Genomic DNA, 27,678 nt, shown 5'->3' on the forward strand with positions numbered 1-27,678 from the left:
AGTTAGAAGAGTTACCAGTCATGGCTGTTGTGGCATGTAATTTGATGCCTACGGTAACGGAATGCCTAGAGCCCTGGCCTATAGAGGTTTATATCACAAACATAATCTTACCCTGGGCATCGTGGCCTGCCATTTTGTAAATGAACTTATTGAGGACAGATCAGGAATATTTTTAAGGGTAATAGAAAGGTTCTAAAATATCTCTCCTGATTCATTTTTGTGAATATCTAAAATTTCACCATTAGTTCAACCATAAATTTGCAAATTGTGAATAAGCCTGAGAAGGGAAGGACATGAAGCCCCTTGCAGTTACTTTTATCTTAGTGGAAATTGGCTAATTATAAGCAGGCTTGACAGGTAAGCAAGCAAGAGCAGGCTTTGATGGAAGGTAGAGAATCATGAGGACTTAAGGTGGAAAGGGCCAAATAGAGACAAGACATGCAGCATTCAAGACAGCAGGAGGGGCTGCTTTGCTCCCTTCCCACCTGGCCTCCAGGTGATCCTGGTGGCAAAGCCTGGAGCGAGGGGCCCTTATTCCAGTTGAGGGTGCCCCTCATGCTGTTACCTGGGTTCCCATTAGCTGGCTCCTCAGGACCTTATGTAAAGCTGTCCAGAAGATGCTTCCAGCTAACTCTGCTGCTTGTTTATTTTTAGATATCTTGCAATATATTCAGAACTCTCCCTCCTAGTGACAGCAACGAATTTGATCCAGAAGAAAGTGAACCTACCCTTGAGGCGTCATGGCCACACTTACAGGTACTTTGAACTACCATTTGTTATAAAAGAAAGCTCCATTAACTCATTAGCTGATTCAGATGGAAATTCCTTTGAAGGCCGTTATTCACCAAGATATCAAATTAGAGTACATCAATGGAAAATTGGAGAGTGCTTTTTATGTTTTTACTCTTGATAATCAGGATGCCAAAAGAATAAAATAATAGGTGTCAATGTAATGCTTTAGTGTGGGTCCCCCATGTTGCAGGGACAGGCATAGTTCTTACTCTTTTGATAGAGCTTCTCGAAGATCCTGCCCACTGAAGTCTCAAACAAGAACAGCTCTGTTTCCACATTATTATTAGTTGGATGTGATTAGGTCACAGAGTACATATCTCACTTTTAGCAGTCGGTACCCTGGGGACTTTGTATGCCTGTCTTCATGATGACCACTAATATGTTCCTTTAAGGACAAAAACTGCGATAGCTATTTCTTTCAGTGTTGTAAGGGAGAGCAGCAGCTGGGAGAAAGCCTGGGTGAAGGCCAGTTGTGTTCTCTGGCCCTGAGAAGGCCATGCTTTGCCATCATACCTGTGTGCCAGGACAGAATGGCGCGTCTGCGTCTGCCTGTCCAGGACAGATCGGGGCATCTGCGTCTCCTTGTCCAGCACCAGGAACACCTGTACTGTAGGTAGTTACTCAGACTTGTTGCTTTGCAGCTCCTTTCTAGTTGCCTTCTCTATGTTGACATTTCTCAAAAGAATAGAACGAGGAAAATTGTACATATTGAGCCCCAAAGCCATCTTTTCATTCATTGAGTCAGAATGTCTTCAGAGGCTGGTTGACCAAACACAAGGACGGAGGATTGGAAGACAAGGACTATGACCTTGTGGGCCGTCTTCACCCCTAGGCAGAAGCCACTGCATCTCTGCAGAAGTGTGTTCACTTTGAAGAGCAAAAAACCACGCAGCAGGGAGCTAGAAGGCCTAGAGATATCTAGGAGTTAATTTTTTCCCCCACTTTGGAATTTTTGGCATAAATCTGCAACTTTGCCTGTCCTGCTTTGGCAACTCAGGGTTTCTACAGATACATGTGTGTGCTGTTTCCCTGGTTATACAGAGAGCCTTGGGGGGCTTTGTTTTCTTATCTCTTACTCAGGCACGTCATACATGGGTATATATTCCTGCTGCCAGTGCCAAGATTTGGTAAATTAGATAAAACACTACAGGTGATTTACTATCTTAGATGTTTAATTTTTTTCTTAAGGTGCTAGACATGTTATCTGCATTCTAAGAACTTTGTAAGACTATTTATGCTTTGCCCAGATTGTGACAAGTTCCAAAAAAGAGTTACTCTTTTGAATGGGCATGTCTTATTTGTAATTCTAGGTCATCAGATTACAGTTTAGTCTGGGAGAAACTTTAAAAAAAAAGAAAGATAATCTCCTCAGGAGATCCCCACATCCTATGGTGGAAGAGGCAAAGAGAGAGATGCCTTTAAACATTCAACTTACTTCCTTCTCTGTATCCCAAAGAAGACCACCTTGCCATTTGTAAGAATTTTTTCAATACCTTAAATCATGATCACCATAGACAACTTCCCTCTAAATTACAAGAAAGTTTAACTCAATATTTCAGTTAATCCTTCCTATACTTAATAACTCTATAAAATATAAGATCAAATTATTTTCTGAACCTATTAAACTAAATTCTGCCACCTGAAAAACTCTAGGACTGTTAATACTGTAGGAAAATTAATCATTAGTTGATCTAAAACCTGAATACCAAAGCGATGATGAGATCTGTGCTCTTTTGGCTATGAAGTCACAAATTTCATTACAAAACTGGCTCTTTCATCTGGGTTGATGTTCTCTTCAAGCCTGAGATCCTTCTGGCCCCTTCTTTAGCTCAGATCCCTAACTAGATCATTTTAAAATTCCCAAACCAACAGGCACGCTACTGCCTCCCGCCTGTTGTTCTGTGTAAATTTTGTGTAAGCTCCTGACTTGTCTCAAGAATCCTGTGTTTCCTTTATATATTCTTCTTCTTTTTTCAATAGTCACTTTTTATTATTATGAGTTTAAAATATATATATTTTTTCATAGCTGTGTACATGCAATCATGGGTCCTGTATATATTCTTAACTGCACAAATGAGTTACCTGTCCATTTGCACCATGGGGTGGTTTTAGCACTGTCAAGAGCATTCATGGAGTGTGTAAGAAATGGTTTTTGTTTACGTATTTTCTGAAATTAAGTCTGTCTTTTTAGTAAAATACGGTTTTGTGGGACTTCCATTTTACAATTAAGGAATTGTTGTTAATGCACTTGAGACTGAAAAATGGGAATGCTGAAATCTTTTTATTCAATTCCTTGGAGAATTCATCTGTGTGATCCTGAGAAGCAGTGTGTCCTTGGCCCTTTAGAAATCGTTCTCTTTAGAAATTTAAGAGAAATTTTTCATTCTGAGGTAATAATGTTTCTCTTAAGCTCAGTGAACATTTATTTATACTTATTAATAAATGTCTGAAGTGTTTCCACCAAACTGTTTTAAGCCACATCTGCTTTCAAGGGACCAGAGATACAGGAGAGCTCTGCCACCCTGCGTGCCTGGGAGATGAGACTCTCCCCATTTTGTGGGAATTAAAAGAGGGATAAAACCCACTTTGAATAAGGCTAACATTCTGTTTGTAAAACTGAGAGTTGGAAGATGCATAAATTAATAAAAGAACAATTCTATGAGGTGTTAGGACTCAAGCATTATTTTGACCAGAAGAACAACATATCAAACTCAGCAACACCCAGATCATTGGGAAAGAAATTTTCTGACTTCAGAGTTTCAGAGAGAAAAACATAGTTTTATAAAGAAGTAAAACGCTAATGTGAATACCAAATTTAAGTTTTAAGTGGAGTCAGAAGTCACAAGGTCTGATATATAGGAAGCACATAAGTCAGCGGTATCTGTGGACAGGTAAGGGAAGCCCTAGACGTGATTTTCAGTGGCCTGCAAGGTTAAAACTACTTTAATGCTGGGTAGTACTCCCTATGCTGTTTGCCCATGTCACCATATTGACACTTCTACTATTCATTGTAAAACCAGTGGTGCTTAAAAGTGCTGCTGCCTTAGTGACAGGATGATAATTAAGGCATTTGTGCCAAACTGGTCAAGTTGTCATTGCATTCTTTTTTTTTTTTTTGAGGTAGAGTCTCAAGCTGTCGCCCTGGGTAGAGGGCTGTGGCGTCATATCTCACAGCAACCTCAAACTCTTGGACTTTAGTGATTCACTTGCCTCAGCCTCCCAAGTAGCTGGAACTACAGGCGCCCACCACAACACCTGGCTATTTTGTTGTTGTAGCTGTCATTGTTGTTTGGCAGGCCCGGGCTGGATTCGAACTCACCAGGCCTGGTGTATGTGCTCCCCGTCCTCGCCAAGAAAAGCCAGCTTAGGCCTTTGTGCAAGCAAGCAGGTGTCCAAATCCGCTTGTTCAGAGCCAACTGCACTGGTGAAATCCAAAAGTCTAGGCACAAACAAGGGAGAGTTTCAAAATTAGGATACCACAAACCAGAAACTGTGTCATGTAATTAGTGTACAATTAAAATCCATAAGAAACAATGAATCTGTTTCTCTTGGAGTGATCAGAGTGACCATCCTTCAGCATGCCTGAGAGTCTGGATAGATCATGTTATACACAGGGATGTCCCAAAAGTCATCAAACATAAAAAAAAGGAAATTATAGCTGAATGCATCTTTATTCATAAAATGTTCATTACACAATTTTACAAAATATTTACAAAATATTCTCTACATGTTGGCCACCTTTTTGTAAAATTTTGTAGTGAACATTTTCTAAACAAAGGTATATTTAGCTATGATTTTCCATTTTTCCTATGCATGGTGACTATTGGGACACCCGGTACTTTCTTGTTTGATGCTTCTTGAAACACTACCCCAGGCCCTTCCTGTGCGCCCTGCGAGAGCCGCTCCGGAGCTGACACACTTCCTGCAGCCTTCACTGGGCTGCCCTATGGCCACGTTCATGCTCTGGTTTCTACCTGTCTGCATAGTGACCTCAGCTGAACACTGATGTCCCCTCAAGAGAGGTTGTGGGCTTCCCTCGTCACACGCCCCTTCACTACGCAGCTCCAGCACCAAGTCCTGCACCTGCATGTGACCCTGTGGCACTTTCCTGGACATGCCTGGGAACCACAAGAGATGTGGAGTCCACAGCCTCACAGCTTTAAGGAGCATGAAGATGACTCTCCAGTGAGGGAAAGAATAAATAGACAACAGGTGACTAAATATAAGTCTATAGAAATAGCTAAACCAAGGCTCCGACATTGTAATCATGTTGAAATCCATGAATACATTTGTATTCTTGCCCGGTTCAGGGACCCGTAAAAGGTAATTTCATGGGGAAAGATGCTGTGATCTTGAAAGATCCAAGTCCTTGCTAAAGATCGAGTGGCAAGTCAGTGGTTCGGCGGGAGAGATCCCAATCTCATCAGCTCACATCCAGTTTCCCCCAAGTAGACAATGGCCCTGCAGGGCAGAGCATGTGTTGGGTCTGCTCAGCACGCTGACCGTGGGCAGAGGGTCAGCAAGGAGGAATGAATCATCACAAGCCCACCACACATGGGATGGAGGCTTCCAGTTCTTAATTATACAGTAATTGCTTTCAGGGGAACCATTAATAATCTGAAGCTGCTAGTAGCCTAATTGTAAAAACAATTCAGAAATTTGTATTACAAAATCTATCTTCTTTTAAGTGCTTATCAAAAATATATTTAACCCCAGCTATTTATGGATAATTGTGTGTGGAGCTAAGATTCCATCTTTTATTTGAAAGTAAGGTGACTGTACCTGTCAATCATTTGAATCCAATAAAGTCCATTTGTGGGGATTTCTATGATAGACAAACGGGGTTCGTATGTTCTTCAGGAACTTTTAAAATTTTAGGCAATTTCAAACAACAAAATTAGACTGCAGGTTAGCGTTAGCACTCACTGTTGAAGGTCAGAAAATGCAAAAACATGCAGAGAGCACAGTTTCACTTACTCCAGGTTAAAGATCAGATTTCTGATGCAGCCATGGAATGAACGAGCTTCTCATTCTGAGCACCAAGGTCCCCTCACCCTCAGGAATGCCCCCTATGTACAGGTTGGACACATTTATAGTCCTGCTTTCTGCTAATGGACCCAAGTTCATTTCCACAGGATTGGTCTCAGCCAATTTAACAGTGATAATTCTAAAAGATCAAAGGAGAAAATAAACGAAAATCTTTAACTATAATAAATAAATGGCCCATTTTAACACACAATCCCAGCAAAGTTCTTACTGAATAATAAAAGTTCCTGGAAGACAAATTTTAATATGACATGTCAGAACAAAAGGTGAATCTTAAAGATTAAAACTTACAACTGAAAATTCTTCAGTAATGAGTGCAATGTTAACAAAAATCATTGAATTTGACTGCTTTTTTGAGAACAGTATAATTTTACCTCTTTACCTATGATGAAAATGTCCAGTATACTTTTAAAATGTTTGCTCTAGAGTTCTGGAGGGAAATATACAGGAATGTTGACAGAACCTACTTACTACTGTACTATTTACTATTGATATAATACTATTTATTGATACCACAACGCTCTTTGCCACAGAATTAATCCAATATAATTTATATTGAGTTTCAAAAAAGGGCAAGGATAAAGTTGTTCAATTATAGAAATAGCACAAACATCTCATAAGGAGCTTTCTGGCAAGGTTTGGCTTCTACAACTATTTGGAATGCTAATCATGCCAGTCATTTAACTGCACAGGGTGCCAGGACAATGTTTCTGCTGGAAGCCCTGGTGAGGTCCCCACCCCCTCATGACACACGCCTTGCTGTGGGGACAGTACCTCCGATTCCTACAAGGAGATGAAATGCGGCTGTCCATCGCTGTAGGTGCCTGTGGGAGAGTGTAGGAGGGCTTTCCTCAGGCTGGACCTGTCCCCAAGACTGATGTGAACCTCAACATGGCCCTGAATCAGCAGAATGGAGAAGGGCTGGGGGCAGGAGTGTGCAGAGAATTAGCCAGAAAAAAGCTCGTTAGTATAGGATTTAAAAAATTTCCATCTTACCAAGGTAACATGGGAATATTAACATCAAGCAAGCAATTCCTTAAGACTCTCATCATTGAACACAACTATTTTAAATTTATCGTGTTACTTTCTAATCCCTTCATGTAATTTACATTCTGCCTTATGCTGTTACCACTACACATACCACCACATGTTTCCATGTCTGCATTGCCGTCACAGGGATTCTTTATTGCTACATTATGTACAATAAGTAGACAGATTATAAATTTGTCACTTTAATCAATAACATTTAAAGTAGTTTCAATTTAATAATTGTTTATTATCATCCACATGAATATTTAAATTTTTTTGCCCATGAAATTGTTTCTAACATTTCTAAAAGTGGAACTAAAGTTTGACAATGTTTAAAGCTCTTAAAATCATTTTGCCATATTGAAAATAGGTATAACAATTCATAATGCCACCAGAAGAACTGGAATGGGGGTGTTTCACAATACCCTTCTTACTACTGGACGATACTACTCTGTTTTTGCTGGCTCAGAAACAGTCTGGCAGGTCTTCCAAAAGTCAAATATACAATTACCATATGACCGACAGCTCTTCTCCTAGGTATGCACTCAGAAGACTTGAAAACAGGGCCTCAAACACTTCCTGGCAGCATTAGTCATAATAGTCAAAAAGCAGAAATAATCCCATGTATCAAGGAAGCAAATGATAAACTGTGAGAGGTTCACACAGTGGGATACTAGTCAGCCAGAAAAAGGAACGAAGATCTGGGTGGCGCCTGTGGCTCAAAGGAGTAGGGTGCTGGCCCCATATGCTGGAGGTGGCAGGTTCAGACCCAGCCCCGGCCAAAAAAAAAAGAATGAAGAATTAAGACCTTACATATGACAGTGTGGACATACTCAAAGACGGGCTAGGTGAACGACACGATCACACGTGGTGTGACTCTATTCATATGGAACATCCAGAATAGGCAAATTCATCCTTAGAGACAAAACGCAGGGGTGGGGAGAGAGGGGCACAGGGAGTGACTGCTTAATGGTCCCAGACTGCTATTTTGGGTGATGAAAATGTTTAGAAATAAACAGAGAAGGTGGCCTTGTGGCACCGTGGGTGTGCTAAATGCTACTGACTTATTTACTCTACAATGATTAATTTTATATAAATTTCAGGCTGGTTGTGGTGGCTCATGCCTGTAATCCTAGCACTCTAGGAGGCTGAGGTGGGGGGATTGCTTGAGCTCATGAGTTGGAGACAAGCCTGAGCAAAAGGCGAGACCCCGTCTCTACTAAAATAGAAAAACTGAGGCACGAGGATCACTTGAGCCCAAGTTGAAGGTCGTTGTGAGCTGTGATGCCACGGCACTCTACCCAGGGTGACAGCTGAAACTGTCTCAAAACAAAAAAAAAGTTTTTCAGTTCAACTTTTTAAAGAAGAACTGAAAAAATATTTTAAAATGAAATGATCAATGGAGTCCCAAACCATTGTTAGTCCTTATCAGCCCTTCTTCGCCAAGTGGCTTGTGACATGCTTGGCGTCTATAAACAGATGTCACAACAGCTGTGTGACCTTGGGCACATAAACTGGGCTCTCTGAATCCATTTCTTCCTCAACAAAATGTAAGCATCAGCATCTGCCTTGCAGGTGGCTATAATCCTTATGCAGCAATGTCTGTAAAGTGTCTTGTACAGTAAAGAAGGTCCCCAGTACACTGCGGTTAAGACAGGCTCCACTTCGTTAACACAATACACTAGCAATCTCTAAGTTTCTCCAAATCATGTGACAGGTGCAAGTTTGAGCAGAGGGTAAGGTAAGTATCACCTACGCTCCTAAAATGGAATATAAATATGGCAACATGAACATGGAACCCTGTCCTCGCTCCTCTCCTGGCGCTTGCTCAATGTGCTCATCACAGGCTATGACTCTCTTCTGCTCTTTCTTTTTTTTTTTTTAGAGACAGAGTCTCACTTTATTGCCCTCACTAGAGCACCATGGTGTCACAGCTCACAGCAACCTCCAACTCCTGGGCATAGGTGATTCTCTTGCCTCAGCCTCCCGGGTAGCTGGAAGTACAGGCGCCCATCAAAAGCCTGGTTATTTTTTTGTTGCAGTTTGGCCGGAGCTGGGTTCAAACCCGCCACCCTCGTATATGGGGCCGGCACTCTACCCATGGAGCCACAGGTGCCGCCCCTTGCTGCTCTTTCGATTCTTTCAAATTGTTCAAGCAATGTGTTTCAACCTTTTTTTTATCTCATGTCATACTTGAACCTATAGTTAAACTTCCACGGCATACTGAAATTATGTTGATCAAAAGAAAAGTAAAGAAAGAGAATATACTCACTGTGTTTTAAACTTCTTTGGGAAATAATTTAATTCATTATCTTTAAAATTTTTCACAGTACTCTGGTTGAAAATCACTACTATAGCAGATGAAGAAAACCCTGCCTTAGAGCAGTAGACTGAAGATCTGAACAGCACTGAAGGACTGCTGTTTCACCTTAGAATGAAAACTAAGGACCATGACGCATGGAGGACAACTCAGTGTGTGCTCGCCAAACGTGTTTTCACAAAAATTATAGGTGGATGGCAAGTGTCTTTTCCTAAGTCACTGGACAAGAAGGATGGATTGCACAGCACAGGACATCACTGATTCATAAGGGAACGGCACTCAGCGATGTAACTTTTACTTATTAAAAATACATACTCATAAACAACCAGGAACACACCAAAAGTTTAGGAGCATGCAGCCGGGCGGCAGGGGAACTACTCACCACGTGGGCCTGCCCAGGACCCTGAAGCTCCACGTCCCTGCCAAGGGCAGCCAGGATGATGCCACTGCTGTTCTTGGTGGCAAATATGGCCAGCAATTCCGATTCTGGGATCAAAGACTTGGATGGCAACTCAACATAGCTGCCTCTTAAGAGGCTAACACTTCAGATGGGCTGGTCAGAGGGGATAAGAGGAGCCGTGAGTTTCCAGCCACAGGCCGACTCCCCATTGCCGCTGGGCTTCCCCATTTTCTCCATTCTATCCACCCCACTGGTTTAGATTTTGTTATGTTATTATTTTGCTACATCAGTGGATATTTATAAAAACTCATTCCAACATCAATTAAATGTTTCCTACCTCCAACATACAACCTTTTCTCACTCCATAGGAATTTCTGAGTAAATCAAAGGTCGACCTGGATATTTCCAGGTTCTTTTTTTTTTTCTGTTGCATAATTAATGTATTCTTAAATATTGAGTAATAGTATGATAAACTTACATTTAAATCACTGTACAATATTGTAATCAATGTGATTATAATTTGGATTTTAGCTTCTAAATGGACTTTTCCTCATCTTTATTTCAGTTAATCAAGCTGTAATTGGTATTTTAATGCATAAAATATTAATTATAATGACCTTGATATTAATAATTATATACCTCAAAGTATTTTATGATTAAGAAAAATTAAGTTGAATTTAGCATAATGTTATTAGCATTAAAGGCATATTATATATATAATATTAGTTTAAAATGAAAATTATTCTGGATAGAGTCAGAGAACATTCTCCCTAATAAAGTATCACAAGAATGGAAAAGCAAGTATCCAAATGTACTTAATACTAATATGAAATCCGTAGATGAACAAATACACGAGCACATGAGAGAAAAACACAATTAAACTCAAGTGAGGGGGAGGAAAGGGATGGTGGGGGGAGTATGGAGGGAGATTGGTGTGCTCTCGCGTAACAGGCACAATGTAAGCGTATATTATGCCCTGGAGGAGGGGCACAACTACAACCTGGACTTTACCTAACAAATGCAAATAATGTAACCTAATTGTACCCTTTAAATCTAAAATTAAAAAAAATTAAATTAAAAAAATTAAATGTAATTTATATTCTACATATTTATTATTTTATTAACTATACTTAGTGCTCCGATTGTTCTAATAGAGAAAATTGAATTTATCACAAACTTAGGAGGAAAAATGCAAATTGGAAAGCATGAAATTTTTATTCTAATATAGCATCTAAATGTAAAAATGAGATAATAGGAGATAAGAAAAGGAAAAAATAAAAATTTCAACAAATTTTCATATTGTTAATCCTAGATGTACTACATGCTATTAATTTCAATGCCAAGTAGTTCATTCTACTTTCTAAACCTAATACCTAGAAGAAGGCTCAACGAAATTAATAGACCTTTTCATTTTAATGGAAATATATTACAATGAGAATGACTTTATGAATTCATTCTGCATGAATGATTAACACCTCATTCTTTTCACTTTCTCTGTAGGTAAAGCAATAAATATTTGGTGCTCACTGAGTAGTTTATAATAAAAATAATATAAAATATTACAATATCTACTTCTCTCTTTTATTTTATTATTATTATAAATGCCCACCAACCCAGGAATGGATTAACAAGCTGTGGTATATGTATTCCATGGAGTACTATTTAGCTATTAAAAAAAATGGAGACTTGGGCGGCGCCTGTGGCTCAGTCGGTAGGGCGCCGGCCCCATATGCCGAGGGTCGCAGGTTCAAACCCAGCCCCGGACAAATTGCAACAAAAAAAAATAGCTGGGCGTTGTGGCGGGCCCCTGTAGTCCCAGCTTCTCGGGAGGCTGAGGCAAGAGAATCACTTAAGCCCAGGAGTTGGAGGTTGCTGTGAGCTGTGTGAGGCCACGGCACTCTACTGAGGGCCATAAAGTGAAACTCTGTCTCTACAAAAAAAAAAAAAAAAAAAAAATGGAGACTTTACATCCTTCATATTAACCTGGATGGAAGTGGAAGATATTATTCTTTTTTTTTATTTTATTTATTTATTTTTTTTAATTAAACCATAGCTGTGTACATTAGTATGATCATGGGGCACCATACACTTGGTTCATATATCGTTTGACACATTTTCATCACATTAGTTAACATAGCTTTTGTGCATTTTCTTAGTTATTTTGCCAAGACCTTTACATTCCACATTTACTAGTATTCACATATACCCTTGTAAGATGCACCGCAGGTGTAATCCCATTAGTCCCCCTTCTTCCGCCTCCCTCCCCCCTCCCTCCCCTCCCTTTCCCCTTTCTCCCTATTCTTAGGTTATAACTGGGATATAGCTTTCATGTGAAGGTCCTACATTAGTTTCATAATAAAGGTGAGTACATTGGGTACTTTTTCTTCCATTCTTGAGACACTTTACTAAGAAGAATATGTTCCAGCTCCATCCATGTAAACATGAAAGAGGTAAAGTCTCCATCTTTCTTTAAGGCTGCATAATATTCCATGGTGTACATATATTACAATTTATTGATCCATTCGTGGATCTATGGGCACTTGGGCTTTTTCCATGACTTAGCAATTATGAATAGGGCTGCAATAAATATTCTGATACAAATATCGTTGTTATGGTGTGATTTTTGGTCTTCTGGGTATATGCCCAGTAGGGGGATTACAGGATTGAATGGCAGATCTATTTTCAGATCTTTAAGTGTTCTCCATATCTCTTTCCAAAAGGAATGTATTAATTTGCATTCCCACCAGCAGTGCAAAAGTGTTCCCTTTTCTCCACATCCACGCCAACATCTCTGGTCTTGGGATTTTGTGATATAGGCTAGTCTCACTGGAGTTAGATGATATCTCAAAGTAGTTTTGACTTGCATTTCTCTGATGATTAAAGATGATGAGCATTTTTTCATATGTCTGAAGGCCATGCGCCTTTCTTCTTCAGAGAAGTTTCTCTTCAAGTCCCTTGCCCAGCCTGCGATGGGATCCCTTGTTCTTTTCTTGCTAATGCGTTTGAGTTCTCTGTGGATTCTGGTTATTAAACCTTTGTCGGAGACATAACCTGCAAATATCTTCTCCCATTCTGAGGGCTGTTTGCTTGCTTTACTTGTTCTTGGCTGTGCAGAAGTTTTTTAGTTTGATCAAGTCCCAATAGTGTATTTTTGAAGCAGCTTCAATTGCCCGGGGGGTCTTTCTCACAAAAAACTCGCCCAACCCAATTTCTTCAAGGGTTTTCCCTACACTCTCTTCTAGTATTTTAATAATTTCATGTCTTAGGTTTAAATCTTTAATCCAGTGAGAGTCTATCCTGGTTAATGGTGAGAGGTGTGGGTCCAGTTTCAGTCTTCTACAGGTTGCCAGCCAGTTCACCCAGCACCATTTGTTAAATAGGGAATCTTTTCCCCACTGAATGTTTTTAATTGGCTTGTCAAGGATTAAATACCGGTAAGTAGCTGGATTCATCTCTTGGTTCTCTATTCTGTTCCAGACATCTACATCTCTGTTTTTGTGCCAGTAGCATGCTGTTTTGATCACTATCGATTTGTAGTATAGTCTGAGGTCTGGTAGCGTGATTCCTCCTGCTTTGTTTTTATTTCTGAGTAATGTCTTGGCTATTTGAGGTTTTTTCTGATTCCATATAAAACGAAGAATTATTTTTTCAAGATCTTTAAAGTATGACAGTGGAGCTTTAATGGGGATTGCGTTGAAATTATATATTGCTTTGGGTAGTATGGACATTTTAACCATGTTGATTCTTCCCAAACATGAGCATGGTATATTTTTCCATTTGTTAACATTCTCAGCTATCTCTTTTCTTAGAGTTTCATAGTTCTCCTTATATAGATCTTTCACGTCCTTTGTTAGATAAACTCCCAAGTATTTCATCTTCTTTGGCACAGCTGTGAATGGGATAGAGTCCTTAATTGTTTTTTCAACATGACTATTGTTGGTATATATAAAGGCTACCGATTTATGAATGTTGATTTTGTAACCTGAGACACTGCTGTATTCCTTAATCACTTCTAGAGTTTTGTAGTAGAGTCCCTAGTATTTTCCAGATATACAATCATATCGTCTGCGAAGAGTGAAAGTTTGATCTCTTCTGACCCTATGTGGATACCCTTGATCGCCTTTTCTTCCCTAATTGCGGTGGCTAAAACTTCCATTACAATGTTAAAGAGCAATGGAGACAATGGGCAGCCTTGTCTGGTTCCAGATCTAAGTGGAAATGTTTCCAATTTAACTCCATTCAATATGATATTGGCTGTGGGTTTGCTGTAGATGGCCTCTATCAGTTTAAGAAATGTCCCTTCTATACCAATTTTCTTAAGTGTTCTAATCATGAATGGATGTTGGATGTTATCAAAAGCTTTTTCTGCATCAATTGAGAGAATCGTATGGTCTTTGTTTTTTAATTTGTTTATGTGCTGGATTACCTTTATAGATTTATGTATATTGAACCAGCCTTGAGACCCTGGGATAAAACCGACTTGGTCATGATGTATGATTTGTTTGATATGTTGCTGGATTCTGTTTGTTAGAATCTTGTTGAATATTTTTGCATCTATATTCATTAGTGATAGTGGTCTATAATTTTCTTTTCTTGTTGGGTCTTTTCCTAGTTTGGGGATCAGGGTGATATTTGCTTCATAGAATGTGTTGGGTAGTCTTCCTTCTTTTTCTACCTTTTGGAACAGGTTGAGTAGTATAGGTACTAATTCCTCTTTAAAGGTTTGGTAGAATTCTGACGTGAAACCATCTGGTCCCGGGCTTTTCTTTTTGGGGAGATTTTGTATGGTTGATGATATTTCTGAACTTGATATGGGCCTGTTCAACATTTCCACTTGTTTTTGATTAAATGTTGGAAGGTGACGTGTTTACAAGTAACGGTCGATTTCCTTCAAATTTTCGTATTTCTAAGAGTATAGTTTCTTGTAATATTCATTAAGGATTTTTTGGATTTCTGAGGAGTCTGTTGTTATTTCATCTTTGTTATTTCTGATTGATGAGATTAGAGATTTTACTCTTTTTTTTCCTGATTAGGTTGGCCAAAGGCTTATCTATTTTGTTGACCTTTTCAAAAAACCAGCTTTTTGATTTATTGATCTGTTGTATTATTCTTTTGTTTTCAATTTCATTTAGTTCTGCTCTGATTTTGGTTATTTCTTTTCTTTTACTGGATTTGGGGTTGGATTGTTCTTCCATTTCCAGTCTCTTGAGATGTCCCATTAAGTTGCTTACTTCCTCTTTTTCCATTCTCCTGAGGAAGGCTTGCAGTGCTATAAATTTCCCTCATAGAACTGCCTTTGCTGTGTCCCAGAGGTTCTGATAGTTCGTGTCTTCATTGTCGTTTTGTTCCAGAAATTTGGCAATTTCCTTCTTGATCTCATCTCTGACCCAGCTATGATTCAGCATAAGGTTATTTAACTTCCATGTTTTTGTATGTGTATGCAGATTCCTGTTGTTACTCATCTCAAGTTTTATTCCATGATGGTCCGAGAAGATGCATGGAATAATTTCTATTCCTTTAAATTTGCTGAGGTTAGACTTGTGACCTAAGATGTGATCGATTTTGAAGTAAGTTCCGTGGGCTGATGAGAAGTATGTGTATTCAGTTTTGTTGGGATGAAATGTTCTGTAGATGTCAGCTAAATCTAAATGCTGGATGGTTAGATTTAAATCTAGAATTTCTTTACTCAGCTTTTTGTTGGAGGATCGATCCATCACTGCCAAAGGAGTGTTAAAATCTCCGACTATTATAGAGTTGGAGGGAATCAAGTTGCTCATGTCTGTTAGAGTTTCTCTTATAAATTGAGGTGCATTCTGGTTGGGTGCATAGATATGCACAATTGAAATCTCATCATATTGAGTCTTACCCTTAACAAATATGAAGTGACCATTTTTGTCCTTCCTTACTTTTGTTTGTTTAAAGCCTATTGTGTCCGCAATTAAAATTGCAACTCCTGCTTTTTTCTGGATACCATTTGCCTGAATTATGGATGACCATCCTTTCACCCTGAGTCTGTATTTGTCTTTTAAGTTAAGATGTGACTCTTGTATGCAACAAATGTCTGGCCTGAGTTTTTGTATCCAGTCAGCTAACCTATGTCTCTTTAGAGGGCAGTTTAAGCCATTCACATTAATGGAGAGCATTGATAAGTTTGGTGAAATTTGGGGTATTGAGTTTTTTGAAAGTCCAGTGGGCATTTTTAATCCTTTTGCCATTGTGGAAGTTAGAGTTTGATCAGAAGTTTCTGAGTGAGTTTACTTTTGTAGTAGAGGATTGGGTTGGTTATTATGGAGGATAGGTCTGAGAATATCCTGAAGAGCTGGTTTGGTTATGGCAAATTTCTTTAGCATACGTATGTCATTAAAGTATTTAATTTCTCCGTCGTAAATGAAACTCAGTTTAGCTGGGTACAAGATCTGGGGTTGAAAGTTATTTTGCTTGAGGAGATTAAACGTTGATGACCACCCTCTTCTGGCTTGAAAAGTTTCAGCAGAGAGATCTGCAGTCATTCTAATGTTCTTCCCTTTGAAGGTAATAGATTTCTTTCTCCTGGCAGCTTTGAGAATTTTCTCCTTCATATTAACTTTAGTGAAGTTAATTATGATATGCCTGGGGGATGTCTTATTGGGGTTGAGTCGTGCTGGGGTTCTGAAGCTGTCTGCAATCTGAATTTCAGGTTCTCTAGGCATGTCTGGAAAATTCTCTTTCATAATTTCATACAGAAGGGCCTCTGCGCCCAGTGAGGCCACTTCATCTGTTTCAGGAATTCCTATGAGACAGATATTTGCCTTCTTCGAGTTATCCCAGAGCTCTCTGAGTGAGTGATCCATTTTTGCTCTCCATTTCTCTTCCTCTTTGAGAGTTTGGGAGCGTTTAAATGCTTTATCTTCGATGTCGGAGATCCTTTCTTCTGCTTGGTCCATTCTGTTACTAAGGGATTCCACTGTATTTTTCATATCTTTGAGGGCTGCAAATTCTTGTTTCAGTGTGTCTAAGTCTTTTGTGGTTTTGTCTTTAAATTCGTTAAATTCTTGAGACAGCTTTTGAATTTCTCCACGAATTCCTAATTCCATTTTGTTAATCTTGTTTACCATCCAAATTCTGAATTCGATTTCTGACATCTCAGCCAGTTGTTTGTGAATGGGATCTTCAATTACATCTGCCGTATCTTTCCTTGGGGGGGGGTTGATCTATTCTGGTTATTCATGTTACCAGTGTTTTTCTGCTGATTCCGCCCCATGATTGTTTTACTCCCTTTGATTTTCCTCTAGTGTTTTGTCGAGGACCCGTACAGTGCTGTGGCCTGAGAAACTGGGGCCCTGTTTGGTGTAGAGGGGCTAAGTGGTTCTGACTTGTTTTCAGCTGGTTTCTATGTGACCCTAGTGAAACAGTTACTCTGGGTTGAAGTCTCAGCTGTGGAGAAATACCAGCAATTAAGTCACCCCACCCACCACGGGCAACAAATGGAAAAGGAAAATCAAACCTTCCTACAACCACACACCCAGGGCACCACCTGGATAGTCCCCAGGTGAGTGACTCAGTTCAAAAAGTCCAAGTCAATTTTCTCAGTCAGCAGCTCCTCGGGTGGGAGAGTTCAAGAAGTCCCTGGGAACTGGGTCACAGGGGTCTGGTGGCTGCTCTAAAAGGCTTACTCCAGTGCTGCGTGGAGTCAGGAAGAGCCACCAGTAAATAGATCAGTCTGGGAAGTATGATGCCTCCTTCCCCTCCTTGCAGCTCTGTCACACCCAGTCTCTGCTAGCCGCACAGGGCTGTGACCCAGTCAGTTGTCTGCAGTAAGCAGATACTCCAGGGGTTTGCACCTGCCTAAGTCACAGGGTAGTCTGTGTCTGCTCGACTAGGCCACTATTCTCTGTCTTTATCCAGTAGGGAGTGGTGTGGCCTGTCAACCTCGGGCACTTGATGGAGGCTGGAGGTGTTCACTCAGTTCCAGCCCCACCCTTAGTTTATGTTACTGGGTGAAGGGAACAACCCTGTGGGAGTTTGTTTCTGACCTTGCCAGATTCCTCTGCAGAGGAGAGGCTGATTTGAGTTCCCAGAACCTGTGTCTCAGGCCCTGTCTTTAGTCCTGCGGGTTTGTATTCGCAGCACGATCAGTTGTTGGCTGTAGCCTCTTGACCTCCTTTGTCTATGGGCTGGTGATCCCCTAAGGGCCAGGTGCGTCTTAGGTTCAGTAGAGCAGTTCTCTGGATCAGCCCTACCCTAGGAGTTTCCCGGCTCTGCGGGTGTGTTTTCTAGTCCCGGTGTTCCACCCAGGTCAGTACCGTCTCAGGAAAACCCTTTACTCACGGGGCCTGTGTTTCAGTCCCAGGCCCGTTCCATGGTGGTTGCCATCTGAGAAGATACTCGGCCTCATCTGGTTGCCCAGGAAGACAGTAGGAGAGGCTATGGGATATCTGGGGATGGGCCTTGTTATTGCTGAAGATGGCTGTTGCTCTGCACCTCGGGGCACCACCGCTCCAGTCTAATTCCCTCTCAGCCGACCGTTGTCTTCTTGCTCCTTTGCTACAGTGTCAGCACTGGCCAGCTGCAGTCCAGGTCCTGTCTATACCTCTTGAGAGTTCAGCCAAGAATCTGGACTCCTGAGGGGGCAGGTCTCCAGATCACGGAGTGAGAGAGGAGGGGGGGTGTTAGGAGCTCAGGGTTACAGGTTATAATACCAAGCTCATTGAGTCCAAATGAACAAATAAACAGATACAAAGGTTACCAGGCACATGGGCCCATAGATACAGAGATAGACGGAAACACATAAACATACAAGCAATAGCCACGACAACAGCAATATAAGAACAACTGCAATAAAAACAGTGATAATCGTAAAATAATTGAAAGAAAGGAAAAAAAAGAGAAAAAAGTGGTGTTAGAAGGAATGTTAAGTGAGAAGAAAGAAGAAATTAAAATTAGAAATAGAAATAAAAAAAGTATCTATATAAAATGTAATAATAAAAAATTATCGAAATCTCCTCTAAGAAAATGGTGAGGAAAAATCAGACAAAAAGAAAACAACAGCAAAAAAAAAAAAAAACCCATGAAAACCAAAAAAAAAAAAAGGCACCAACTGCAAAAATATTCTTGTGGTAGAAATATACCTATAAATGTCTATATATAGTCTGCTGTAGGGATCAACTTTCGTAGGAATATATTCATACTGCAATATACTTTCTGGACACCAGGTGGCTCTGAGAGTGGTTTTGAGACTTATACCTGGTTTATAGTTTATACCGTTACCATGGTAACCACCTTCCATGGCCGATCGCCATTTTGGAGTTTCTGTAAAAGTTTGTCGCCTAAGAATTGTGCAACCTCGGCTGTTCTCCTCGGGACAGCACTTGCGACCGACTCTCCCACTCAGTGCAGGTGTCCACGCTTCCTAAGTTCCTCCACTCTGCTCCCAGGTTCCCCTGCAAACTGGCGACTGCAATTGGCCATAAGGGGAGTGGTGCTGAGTTCCCACGGTGTCTCCTGTAGCTGGTTCCCGCGGCTTCAGTTGCTCCGTGGCCCCAGAAGCCAAAGCCGGTCCTGGGCTTCAAGCCGTTCCGTGGTTGGAGCGCTTGTGGGATTTATTCTGAGTTTTATGGTTCAGAGTTTTGGATGGGCGGCCACCAGTTCGCTGCACAGTCTGAACTGCCAGCCCCCTCCAACACCTGGGGGAAAGGTGCCTGCCCTTTTGGGTAGTTCAAAATGTCTGTTTCCCGGGCAGGATCCCTTCCCTTCAATTGTCCAGCAGTTTGCCCAGCTCCCTGTGGTTTTGAGTGGCTCTCCTTTCGGATGCCTCCCTCAGTTCAGGATTAATTACTTGTCAATTGGATTTTGTCAGCATTTACAAGCTGCTGACCTCCGTTGGGGAGGGGCCTGCTGGCCGGCACGGCCAAGCAGGGAAGATTCTCTACAACAGAGTGTGTGATTTTAAATTACCCCTCATATATAGCAAACTGCCAGTTTGCTGGGCTTCTCCAGCTGTCTGTCCACTCCAATAATCCACACACAGGGAAGGTCCAGACTGCCTTTCCTCACCTGGTGGCTTGGGAGAGGTGGGCTACACGTCCGTCCTGTCCGCCATCATGCTCCACCTCGGAAGACATTATTCTTAGTAAAGCATCACAAGAATGGAGAAGCATGAATCCTATGTACTTAATTTTGATATGAGGACAATTAATGACAATTAAGGTCATTGTGGGGAGGAAAAACAGAGAGAGGGAAGGAGGGAGAGGGGTGGGGATTGATGTGTGCCACACCTTCTGGGGGCAAGACATGATTGTAAGAGGGACTTTACCTAACAAATGCAATCAGTGTAACCTGGCTTATTGTACCCTCAATGAATCCCCAACAATAAAAAAAAAAAAGTAATATAAAAAAAAGATATTTCCAGGTTCTTGATACAGCCCACATAGCTTTTGCTGGTGATTCCTTCCCTGCAGGGCAGGATGTGAGAAAAATCATAAGGAAATTTGGAGTTCATAATGCCACTTTTGAAAGAAGGAATAAAAAAGGACCTATATTTATAAAAAAAATCTGTTTCCATGGGCCACACAGCAGAAACGTCTAGGCCTCTCTTTAATAATGGTATTGATGGTGAGAACTTCAGGTCAAAGGAATACTCTCCTAAATACTAGAGAAAGGGCTTAGTTAGACCAGTGAATGTGGCCACTTTGATGGCTGCCTACAAACAAATACATTTAATATTTTAAGAGGAACTCACTTTAAGTTGTGACAATTTAAATAAACTCATGAAAACACAGTCCAATTATAATAAAGGCAATACATTGTCATAAGTAAATTATAGCCCACAGGTTATAATCCACTTATCATGTAGAATAGAACATTTGCCTCTCATGAGGATAGGTGTAAGGGGTGCTAGGATCAGAGGCTAAAGACGTCACCAGTTTCTGTCCATACTATGCACCCATGAAGTCTGTCCTAAAGGAAATAATTGCATTTGGGAAAGTCTGAGATTGCCCAAGACCCTATTTCTTAGCCTCCAAGTCAAAAGCATATTTTTCTTTCCAGAAGTTGCCCCATGCCAGGCCGGGGTCAGGCTCTCATTTCCAAACACGGAGACCGCTGACCATCTCCAAACTTCACGCATCAGCTTGTTACAAGAAAGCTTTGAAGTGAGGTGGTTTTCTCTTACAATGACAGCTCTTTTTTTTTTTTTTCTGTCTATGTTAAATAATCAGCTGGGGACCTTTAAGCAACTGCATGATGTGGGGCAAATTTCAACCTTTCTGGATCTTTGTTTCTTCCAACGTAAATAAGGAGGTGGGCCACGAAGATACTCAGGTGTCTTCTAACATGAACGTCTGGGGTCTGAACTCCTTTCCTTTTCTCCAGTGTCTACCCTGTACCGTGTGGGCAAAGTACAGACGCACGTGACACTGATGAAGACTCGGATGTTGATTCCTTGTAGCCACCTCTCACGAGGCTAAACTAACCACAGAAGGAACAGGGAATGACACCTGGGGTGGGATTCAGAGACATCCACAGTCCTGGCTCTGACTTGGCAAGTAACCAGCTCCCCAGAGGTTTCCAGTATTCGCGTCTAAGACCAGGAAGTGACTGTGGTTGCAAACTGTTTCTCCTGAGCCCTTTTCCAGATGCCTGGCAGAGGGGAGGGGCACAGTGGGAAGTGGACCCTGGGCTGCTCACGGCCACTGTATGGCTGCTCCTCTGTGTCACACATCGGTCTTTTGTAAAAGAACTGGGTCTAAAGACAAGGCACTGCCATGGATAATTTGGAAGCCACTGGGCTGGGTGATCCAGATTGGACATTTGATGACTCTACTCCCCGGAAGCTATCTTGCCTTGATTGCTAGACTTACACAAATGACAAATGGGTTTAGGTAAATCATTAAAGTCACAAAGCTAAACGTGAATCACTGTTACAAAGGATTCCTTGTCTCTCCCCTGCCCCATTTCATCCGGGCTCTCGATGCTGGACTTTAAACTTCCACGTACATTATTCATTCTAGCTCACAAAAGGGGAATCCAGAGAAGTTTGCGGAAAGCAGGATTACTTTTTTCCTGTAATGAAATTCTACTTTCTGACTCAGCGCCGATAGCACAGTGGTTATGGCACAGCCACATACACCGAGAGTGGCAGCCCGGGCCAACTAAACAACCGCAACAAAAAAATAGCTGGGCGTTGTGGCAGGCGCCGGTAGTCCCAGCTACTTGGGAGGCTGAGGCAACAGAATCGCTTAAGCCCAAGAGTTTGAGGTTGCTGTGAGCTGTGATGCCTCGGTAGTGAGGACAACATAGTGAGACTCTATCTCAAAAAAAAAAAAAAAAAGAAAGAAAGAAAGAAATTATACTGTTCTGTTATTCTGTACTGGCCATGGCAGCTCATGGGTGGCTCTCAGCACTTTAGAAGGTCAAGGTAAGGGGATTCCTTGTACCCAGGACTTCAACCCCAGACTGGGCAATAGTTAGACCCCCATCTCTACAAAAAGGAAAAAAAAGTAGGCGGCACGGTGATGCATGTCTGTTATTCCAGCTACTTAGGAGGCTGAGGCTCCTAAGCTCATCTGAATCCAAGAGTTTGAGTTTTCAGTGAGCTAGGCTGATGCCACTGTACTCTAGTCCAGGCAACAGAGTAAGACCTTGTCTAAGGAAAAAAAAAAAAGAGAGAGAGAGAGAGAGAGATTCTACTACTTTAAAATGTCCAGGGGCTGTTCCTGTGGCTCAGAGGGTAGGGTTCTGGCCCCATATACTGAGGGTGGCGGGTTCAAACCAGCCCCTGGCCAAACTGCAACAACAACAGAAAAATAGCCAGGAGTTGTGGCGGGTGCCTGTAGTTTCAGCTACTCAGGAGACTGAGGCAAGAGAATCACCTAAGTCCAGGAGTTGGAGGCTGCTGTGAGCCATGTAACACCACGGCACTCTACCGAGGGCAATAAAGTGAGACTCTGTTTCTACAAAAATAAAAATAAAATAAAATGTCCAGATAGGGAGTGGAGTATGACAAGTGGGGTCCCCAAATATTGCACAGTAAACAATATTTAGATGTTCTACTGGTCAGCCAGGCTCCTGTAATCCTAACACTCTGGAGGCTGAGGCAGGTGGATTGTTTGAGGTCAGGAGTTGGAGACCAACTAAGCAAGAGTGAGACCTCTGTCTCTACTAAAAATAGAAAACCTAGCTGAGCATTGTAGCGGCACCTGCAGTCCAGCTACTCAAGAGGCTGAGGTGACAGGTTCACTTGATCCTGGGTCTTTGAGGTTGCTGTGAACAAGGCTGATGCCACAGCACTCTAGCTGGGGCAACAGAATAAGACTCTCTTTCAACAACAGCAACAACAAAAAAAGAATATTCTAATGGCAATGAATATAAAATAATTAATGTTTCTGCAAAAGGCTTGCTTTATTTGCCAATTAATATGGTGTAGAGTACTTTGAATAAAAGCATGATGGGTTATGAGTCTGAACTGAATTGAATTGAATTGAATGGTGTCCTCTCAAAAGATGTTGCAGTTTTGGCCTCTTCATTCCCTCACAACCTGAGATTGTGATCTTATTTGGTAAAAGGGTCTTTGAGGAGTTACTCAAGTTAAAAATGAGGGAATTAGGGTAGGTCCTGATCCAGGATGACTGGGGATGACTGGGGATGACTGGGGTCCTTATCAAAGGGGAAATCTAGACACAGAGGGACCGTGGCACAGAGGTGAAGCCACAAAGAGAACGTCATCCACAGGCTGAAGATCCCTTGAAGCCACCAGAAGCCAGGAGGGTGGAGTGGGTTCTCTCCCACGGTCCTCCAAGGGACAAAGCCCTGACAACACCTCGATGTCAAAATGGAACTGGGAGAGATTAAATTTTTTTCTGTTTGTTCCTTTGGTGTTTTTTGAGACAGGGTGTCACTCTGTTGTAGAAATGAGGGACACAGAAGTGCTGCAGTTTAACATCATACCTTACAACTCTTGACCGAGGCAATCCACCCACATAAATGGGATCCTTATCTAGATGATTGCGGTCAGAAGATACTCCCAGAGTCTCGCCTTGCTTAGTCTCTTTGTAACTAGTGTTGTACGTGATGACCGCTAGGAGACCAAAAAGGAGGTTGAAAGGAAGAGGCAATGAAATGAAAATCACTTTCTATATTAAAGTAAAATGCACACATCTGCTGACAAAGTTCATTTACGAAGACATCAACTTTTAAATTCTGCAAATTTGACCAGCTGATGTTCTGGGCTATTAAAAGACAAGTGAAAAATCTTCTTGACCAAAGTCAATAAATCCAATATACACGTTGATAAATGACAGCAGTACGGGTGTGGAAGAAAACAGAATGGATTCAATGTTTGATCTCAATTCAGCATTTAATGTTAAATAATGTACGTGGGGGCTGCGCCTGTGGCTCAAGGAGTAGGTCCTGGCCCCATATACTGGAGGTGGCTGGTTCAAACACGGCCCCAGACAAAAACTGCAACAACAACAAAAAAATGTAATTGGAATCCATAGCTAATTATTATACTATTCCTCCCGCAAACTGTGAATTTTGTTGCTTAATATACCAAAGACAATGGCTTTCAATTAGAATATTATTTAAGAATGCCTAGGAAACTAAAGTAGAATAAGGATTGCTGCTTTTAGAAGAATTTGACGGGCAGAAGCCAAATCCATTTGGGCACCTACCTTGTTTCCGGTTTCACTGAAAGGCAATTTTGTACCAGGTCATGTTGCTGTAACATCTGTCTGTAATAAGAGCAAGGGGTTCCGAACCCAGGTAAAAAGTAACTTTCACTCTGCTGTGGACCAACTCGATGGATATAGTCTTTCTGTAAAGAAAAGAACACATTTCCCCATGGCTATATCTGGATCCCACGTGTCCCTTTCCCTTCAAGTCAGGAATGGCAGAAACCCAAAATCAAACTCAGAAAACTGGATCTGGCCCCATCACCAGACGTCTATGCTATAAAACTAAAAATGTCCATGAAGGTTTTCTGGAATACTACACAAATAAGAATGAAAACATCCTAGTTGCTATGAAAATCTACACAAATAAGAATGAAACCATCTTCGTTGCTATGAAAATTTACACAAATAAGAATGAAACCACTCTTGTTGCTATGAAAATCTATGCAAATAAGAATGAAACCATCCTCATTGCTATGAAAATCTACAATTTTCATAAGAGAAGTGGAATCTCTTTGGATCTTTTTTATTCAGACTGATAAATGGGCCAGTCCTAAAAAATAAAAGTAGAAGACGGAGAGATGGAAATTACCAGCACATGAGAGGAAGCTGGGATCATGACATTCCTATGAGTGCAATTTAAATAAGGTCCCTGTGGTTGCAGTGAACATAGAACAAAATATATTATTTGAACACAAAACTTAATAACAAATGTTTAACTGATATGTGTAATGACTGGAAGACTGGTTTCCACTTGGTGCTCTTTTATACGTCCCAAAGGTTCTTTTTCTTTCTTTCTTTTTTTTTTTTTTGGCCAGGGCTGGGTTTGAACCCGCCACCTCTGGTATATGGGGCTGGCGTCCTACTCCTTTGAGCCACAGGTGCTGCCCAGTCCCAAAGGTTCTATAGCAGTGGTTCTCAACCTATGGGTTGAGACCCCTTGGGACTGTATTAAAGGTTTGCAGCATTAGGAAGGTTGAGAAGCTCTGTTCTACAGTAAATTCATATTAACATAATAAATAAATGATGCAAAATTGGGATATTGTATGACATACATACCTATATATTAGTATATGTTCATAAACTTGCATGGCGTACAAATGTATGATTTAATTAGAAAATCCTCACTAAACAAAAGTAAATTCATAGCAATACAAACGTGTGTACATGGGAGGGCTTTGTGCCCAGACTCTTACTGTGCCGTTGGAAGCCAGGTAGAGAAGAAGTCCATTGGGTGAAAAGGTACTGAAGAGCATTATTATCTGAGTCACAGTCGCCTGAAGCGTCTTCTCCACAAAAGAGTACCCACTCCCATCAAAATGGAAGGAAGAGTCTTCATTCTGGGAGCTGCAAAGCAGAAGAGACAAGATACAATCCATTTTCAAGACAGTTAAGAGAACAAACAATAGGTTTATTGATTTCTCCCTCACAAAATTTACGGTAGAGCTATTAGTCATAAATTGATAACATTAATACTTTGATCACATTAATTAGGTAAACCAGCATACATTAGAACCTCTTGAAGTTGACCACTCAAGGGAGTGTAACAAATTGGTCAACATACAGAGGTGGTCACCATAAGAAACTAGGCCTACTATACTGATATGTACATGTGGTGCATGTCCTGTGGTCCACCACCTCCCTACACTGACCACTCCCTTAAGTTGCCCTAATTTTCATACACCAGACATGCATCACAGGTACTCAATGTATAACAGGCCTAGGTCTTTATGTTGACCACCTCCGTATGTTGACGTGTTTGGTGCAGCCTCTTGAGTGGTCAACTTACAGAAGGTCTACTACCACATGCTTGCCTGAGTTTAAGCCAGTTGCTTTATAAGGAAAAGCAAGTTAATGTAGGCAGTGTTCACTCTAGTAAGAAGAAAGTTTTTCACAGGAGGATAATGCTATAAATATTTCTACTTATTTAGATTTGTTTGTTCTAGTTTTCTTCAATGTAACTATCTTTTCTTAATTCCAGTGCCCTCAACAGAACAATTTTTATATTGGCATTTATCATCTTGTGCCGTTTTATTTTTTAACTCACTTCATTTATTTATTTAGAGACAGAGACTCACTCTTTCCCCAAGCTAGATTGCCCTGGAAATACTTTAGCCTACAATCTCAAACTCCTGTACTTAAGTGATCCTCCTGCCTCAGCCTCTCCAGTAGCTGTGACTACTGGCTTCTGCCATCATGCCTGGCTAATTTTTCTATTTTTAGAAAAGGCAGGGTTTCTTCTTATTCAGGCCGGTCTTGAACTTCTAAGCTCAAGGGATCCTCCCACCTCAGCCTACCGGAGTGCTAGAATTGTAGGTGGGAGCCACCATGCCCAGCCACCCTCTGCTGGTTTTAACTAATACATCAGGTAAAATAGTATTATATGGAAAACAAACATGTACCAGAAGGATCATTAAAAAAATCATTGAGGCTTTGCACCCGTAGTGCAGTGATTACGTCACCAGCCACATACACCGACATTGGCGGTTTTGAACTCGGCCTGGGCCAGCTGGACAACAATGACAACTGCAACAAGAACAAAATGGCCGGGTGTTGTGGCGCCGCCTAAAGTCCCAGATACTCGGGAGGCTGAGGCAAGAGTTTGAGTGTGACGCCACAGCACTCTTCCAAGGACAAGATAGTGAGACTCTGTCTCAAAAGAAAACAAGAAAAAATCATAGGTATCCTCAAAAATCTGCCTGATGAGTTTAAAGACCTGCTTTACTTTGTGGGGTGAATGTATGGCTTACACAGACCTGCACCGGAGGGCCAGGGCACTGCTCAGATAAGTTTGTTCCACACCAGAGCTGCACCGGAGGGCCAGGGCACAGCTCAGGTAAGCGTGTTCCACACCAGACCTGCACCGAGGGCCAGGGCACTGCTCAGGTAAGCATGTTCCACACCAGACCTGCACCGGAGGGCCAGGGCAATGCTCAGTTAAGTGTGTTCCCTGGTCTTCCTCCTATACTTCAAAAGGCTGACTGGACTCACTGTTCATTTAGAGTAATTCATCTGGGACACAACATAGTTATGTTTTAAAAATAATTTTTTGGACTGTAACATAGGGCTTGAGAGTAAAATCTGGATTAGGATGGTTTGGGGGTAAGAATTCACCTTCTCCCTAAGTGAAGGTGTAACAACCAAACCCAGTGCCTCATGTCCCAGCAAGACAGGACATTCAGTGAGAAGAAAGAGTCCCCAAGCTGAGGAAACAAAACAAAATAAAGAACAGCAGTGCTTTGTAAGCCTGAGGTTTCACATTTACAGCTACCTGCATTCTTGCTTTTTCAAAAACTTCCATCATGTGATCTCTTTTAGGAGGTGTAATTCCCAGGAAATGCACTCTGCATAAATTCTTAAAACAGTGTGGTTTGATTCTGAAGTTTTTGTGCTAAAACTTTTGGCTGCAGTCACAGACTCCAGAACCAGATGCCTGGAGTTCA

The 27,678-nt window shown here is 41.3% G+C and overlaps 1 pseudogene; it reads right to left on the reverse strand.

Moving 5' to 3' along the window:
* Positions 1–1,166: 1,166 nt before the first annotated feature.
* Positions 1,167–26,716, reverse strand: LOC128579599 (laminin subunit alpha-1-like; annotated as a pseudogene).
* Between the last annotated feature and the right edge of the window lie 962 nt (positions 26,717–27,678).

This window comes from Nycticebus coucang, unplaced genomic scaffold (genome assembly GCF_027406575.1).
Source record: "Nycticebus coucang isolate mNycCou1 unplaced genomic scaffold, mNycCou1.pri scaffold_79, whole genome shotgun sequence".
Taxonomy (NCBI): domain Eukaryota; kingdom Metazoa; phylum Chordata; class Mammalia; order Primates; family Lorisidae; genus Nycticebus; species Nycticebus coucang.